This window comes from Salvelinus sp. IW2-2015, linkage group LG1 (assembly GCF_002910315.2).
Source record: "Salvelinus sp. IW2-2015 linkage group LG1, ASM291031v2, whole genome shotgun sequence".
NCBI lineage: Eukaryota > Metazoa > Chordata > Actinopteri > Salmoniformes > Salmonidae > Salvelinus > Salvelinus sp. IW2-2015.
The window spans coordinates 6,481,131-6,486,625 of NC_036838.1; the positions used below are offsets into that span (position 1 = coordinate 6,481,131).

The 5,495-nt window shown below is 52.2% G+C and overlaps 1 pseudogene; it reads left to right on the forward strand.

The window, feature by feature from the left end:
* Nucleotides 1-395: 395 nt before the first annotated feature.
* LOC139029162 (ubiquitin-conjugating enzyme E2 D2B-like) overlaps nucleotides 396-5,495 on the forward strand; it is a 17,552-nt pseudogene continuing 12,452 nt past the window's right edge.

Here is a 5,495-nt window from a genome sequence, read left to right on the forward strand (position 1 = left end):
TTAAGTAACAAATTTCAATGAATACACTTCAATGCCATAGCATCATGGCCTTATAATTAACAGCACATGATGGTTTATAGACTTATGAACGCTCATACACATTAATAACTCGCATTAATAAACGCACTATGAGCAGGTATAGTTCCTTATGAAACAAAAGTGTGTTCAGTGGCACTGCAAATAGTATTACAGTCAGGCGTATAAAGCTAATGATGGGAATTCCTAGAAAGTGTTTACTAAGTAGTCACCACATCCCATTATTATGGGTATGCTACTTCACTCTAGCAGTAGGACCCCTTAGGCATGCTCCAACCATAATATTGTCGCTTATTATTGTCTCAAACAACATTTACATCCATGTTCTCATTCCAATCTTCAGCGTTTTGAAGATTCTCATGGCAAGGCCCACCGCCACCGTCCTGGCCATAGAGAAGCTTTTATCTCTATGTTGTATAGGTCCGAGGTGTGATTAGGGGGGTTCTATCTAGGGACTGATTATATCTATGTTGGCCTGGTATGGCTATGCCCAATCAGAAGGCAGCTGTTTTACGTGTCTCTGATTGATCGTTGTCTCTGATTTTATCGGTTGTCTCCCACATTTAGGCAGCCATTCCATTAAGTGGGCTTTGTGGATACTGTCTATGATGATATGTTGCCCTGCGAGCACTACATTAGCGTCACGTTTCGTTTTGACGGCTTTATTGTTTTCTGTGAGTTTCAACTTTCCAATAAAGAGGATGGAACCATACCACGCTGCATCTTGGTCCACTCATTATAACGAGCGTGACACCACCTGATACACCATATGAGAAAGGAGCCTTTGAGCTGTACTGTCAGTTTGGTGCTGAGTACCCTGTCAAACCTCCCCTTGTGCGCTTTGTCACGCCTGTATCCTTTTACACAAATTAATACATGAAGACAGTGTATTTTGTATTCTGTGACCGCTTATTGCTGTTACAATGTATTTCTTCCGATTACCCAGGACTTCTAGATTATCAAAGGCAGTGGAATTTACCAGCATGTGAAAGTAATTGTTTTGTTTCCACAACATAGTTATGCCAACTCACGAGAAACTATAACATTGTCTAAATCGCAACAGCCGGGAAACATTTACAACATTTACACTTTCGGATTCACAAATTACCTATWTTTACGTGCAAGCAGTAGCGACGTGTCATTCAGGGCAGTAAGGCAGCTCCAAAATGCAGGTGTTTCAGCCTAGCTCAGTGCTTTCTGTGGTGGTGGTGGTGAGGCAGCCAGGGGAAAATATGGAGAGTAGGGGTTGGTAATGTTCTCTAGTTGTGCATGTTTGGCTCAGTGTTCTCTCACTCACGGGGACACTACATCACGGCAAAATCTATGTGTAAGTGGTGCTGCCACAGACTTACATTAGAAGTGCCCATCCAAAAAGGCTCAAGGTCATTGGCCACAGATATAATGTGATTTGACATTTCTATCTACAGTAGCTTTGATTGGACTGATATTATGTCAACATAATACTTTTCAAATCTTAGCAAGCTAAACAAGCAGTCAACGTCATGCATCAAGTCGGCAATCTACTGACAAATCCTTTTCAAACCTTGTCATATGAAGAGAAATTAAAGATAAAACGTATCGTGCTCATCAGCCATTGGACATAAACATTGCACAACAAGTTGTAAATCGCTATTTCAACAATGAGTGCTAAGGCGCCACTGTAGCCCCGAGTTCGATCCCAGGCTGTGTCACTGCCGGCTGTGACCTGGAGCTCCATGAGGCAGCGCACAATTGTCTCAGCATCGTCCGGGTTAGGGGAAGGTTTGGCCAGCGGGATGTCCTTGTCTCATCGTGTTCTAATGACTCCTTGCTGCGGGCCGGGCGCCTGCAAGCTGACTTTGGTCGTCAGTACTGTGTTTCCTTTCACACACTGGTGCGGCTGGCTTCCGGGTTAAGCGAGCAGTGTGTCAAGAAGCAGTGCGTTTTGGCTCTCGACCTTCGCCGAGTCCGTAGGGGAGTTGCAGCGATGAGACAAGATCATAACTACCGATTGAATATCACGAATGGGCCAGAAGAGTTTGAATACATTGGCCATGCTGTCAATCCAGCATGACTTCTGCCGCATTCAAAACAACTGGAAACTCGGAACTGGGAAATCTCAGACTTCAGTGAGTTCAAGACAACTGATCTATTGTGTTAGTGACTGTACGTTTGTTTTATCCCATGTGTAACTCTGTGTTGTTTTTGTTGCACTGTGTAACGGCTGTCGTAGTCTCCTCCTCAGACGAGGAGGAGCATGGATCGGACCAAGATGCGGATTGGTAAGTATTCATATTTTAATGGAAACAACAAACACTACAAAATACAACAACCAACAAACGTGACTAACCTGAAACAGTCCTGTGTGGCCCAAACCCTGACCCAGGAAACACCCACAAAACAAAGTGAAACCCAGGCTGCCTTAGTATGATTTCTCAATCAGGGACAACGATTGACAGCTGTCTCTGATTGAGAATCATACCAGGCCGAACTCAAAATCCCAACATAGAAAATCAAACCTAGACCAACCACCAACTCACAGCCCTGACCAACTAAAACAAATACAAAACAAAGGAAAACAGGTCAGGACGTGACAGAACCCCCCCCTTAAGGTGCGAACTCCGGGTGCACCAGCACAAAGTCTAGGGGAGGGTCTGGGTGGGCGTCTGTCCACGTGGCGGCTCTGGCGCTGGTCGTGGTCCCCCCCACCATAGTCAACCCCCGCTTCCGTGGCCTCCTCCAATATCCACCTCCATGTCAATCCCACTATTCCAAAAGCAGTAACAGACTGAGGGCAGCACCGACTGAGGGGCAGCACCGGACTGAGGGGCAGCACCGGACTGAGGGGCGGATCCTGGCTGGCTGGCTCAGGCGGATCCTGGCTGGCTGGCTCAGGCGGATCCTGGCTGGCTGCTCAGGCGGATCCTGCCTGGCTGGCTCTGGCGGATCCTGGCTGGTGGCTCTGGTGGACCTGGCTGGCGGAAGGCTCTGGCGGATCCTGGCTGGCGGAAGGCTCTGGCGGATCCTGGCTGGCGGAAGGCTCTGGCAGATCCTGGCTGGCGGAAGGCTCTGGCGGATCCTGGCTGGCGGAAGGCTCTGGCGGATCCTGGCTGGCTGGCTCTGGCGGATCCTGGCTGGCTGGCTCTGGCGGATCCTGGCTGGCTGGCTCTGGCGGATCCTGGCCGGCTGGCTCTGGCGGATCCTGGCGGCGGCTCTGGCGGATCCTGGCGGCTGGCTCTGGCGGATCCTGGCCGGCTGGCTCCGGCAGCTCCTGGCTGGACGGCAGCTCTGCTGGACGGCTCTGGCTGATCCTGGCTGGACGGCTCTGGCTGATCCTGGCTGGACGGCTCTGGCTGATCCTGGCTGGACGGCTCTGGCTGATCCTGGCTGGACGGCTCTGGCTGGTCCTGGCTGGACGGCTCTGGCTGGTCCTGGCTGGACGGCTCTGGCTGGTCCTGGCTGGACGGCTCTGGCTGGTCCTGGCTGGACGGCTCTGGCTGGTCTGGCTGAACGGCTCTGGCTGGTCCTGGCTGGACGCTCTGGCTGGTCCTGGCTGGACGGCTCTGGCAGGTCCTGGCTGGACGGCTCTGAAGTCTCGGGACAGACGGGCAGCGCTGGGCAGGCAGACAGTTCAGACCACGCTGGGCAGGCCGGCAGTTCAGACAGCGCTGGGAAGGCAGGCAGTTCAGACAGCGCTGGGAAGCAAGCAGCGCAGGCGGCGTTGGGCAGACGGCCGACTCTGACCTGCTGAGGCGCACAGTAGGCCTGGTGCGTGGTGCCGGAACTGGAGGCACTGGGCTGGAGACACGCACCACAGGGAGAGTGCGTGGAGGAGGAACAGGGCTCTGGAAATGCACTGGAAGCCTGTGCGTGGTGTCGGCACTGATGGACTGGGCTGGGGTGGGAAGGTGGCGCCGGATATACCGGACCGTGAAGGAGGACACCGTGCTCTTGAGCACCGAGCCTCCCCAACCTTACCAGGTTGAATGATCCCCGTAGCCCTGCCAGTGCGGCGAGGTGGAATAACCCGCACTGGGCTATGCAGGCGAACCGGGGACACCACCTGTAAGGCTGGTGCCATGTACACCCATGTGCACCCGGCTCGATGCCCACCTAGCCCTCCCAGTGCGGCAAGGTGGAATAGCACGCACTGGCTAAGCACGCGTACTGGGACACCGTGCGCTCCACCGCATAACACGGTGTCTGACCAGTACGACGCCCTCTCACTCCACGGTAAGCCCGGGGAGTTGGCTCAGGTATCCAACCCGGCTTCGCCACTCCCCTTTAGTCCCCCCCCCAAAGAATTTTTTGGGTGAGCCTCTCGGGCTTCCAGCCTCTCTTACTGTCATGTTTTGTCTTTGATCATCATGTCTTGTCCCTGTGCTTCCCTCTGCTGGTCTTATTAGGTTCTTCCCTTTCTATCCTTCTCTCTCCCCTTCCTCTTTCCCTCTCTCGCTCTCTCTCTCTATCGTTCCGTTCCTGCTCCCAGCTGTTCTCATTCTCCTAACGACCTCATTTACTCTTTCACACCTGTCCCTATTTTGCCCTCTGATTAGAGTCCCTATTTCTCCCTCTGTTTTCCGCTTCTGTCCTTGTCGGATTCTTGTTTGATGTTTGCTGTTCTGTGTCCTTGTTCCGCCCTGTCGTGTTTTTTGCCTTCTTCAGATGCTGCGTGTGAGCAGGTGTCTATGTCAGCTACGGCCTGTGCCTTCCTAAGCGACCTGCAGTCTGTGGTCGCGTCTCCAGTCGTTCCTCTCTATTGACGAGAGGATTTCAGTTCCTGTTTTGGATTTACCATTGATAATATCCAGGAGAATCATTATTGTTTAATACTGGAATAAAGACTCTGTTTCTATTACGTCGCTTTTGGGTCCTCATTCATCAGCATAAACAGAAGAATCCGACCAAGAATGGACCCAGCGACTACGATTCTCGCAACACTGCCGTCGAGATCCAGGGAGCAATGCTCGGCAGACACGAGCAGGAATTGTCTGCTGCTCGTCATGCCGTTGAGACCCTGTCCGCTCAGGTCTCCGATCTCTCAGGACAGTTTCAGAGTCTTCGTCTCGTGCCACCAGCTACTTCCTGGTCTTCCGAGTCTCCGGAACCTAGGGTTATAACCCACCATGTACTCAGGGCAGCCCACTGAGTGTCGCTCCTTTCTCACCCAGTGTGATATTGTGTTCTCTCCTCCAGCCCAACACATACTCAAGAGAGAGAGCTCGGATCGCTTACGTCATATCACTCCTTACTGGTCGGGCTCGGGAGTGGGCACAGCTATCTGGGAGGCAAGGGCTGAGTGTTCTAACGTTTATCAGAACTTTAAAGAGGAGATGATACGGGTTTTTGATCGTTCAGTTTTTGGGAAGAGGCTTCCAGGGCCCTGGCTTCCCTATGTCAAGGTGATCGACCCTAACGGATTACTCTAATGAGTTTTCGCACTCTTGCTGCATCCAGTGGGAACGAAGCCGGCGTTTGCT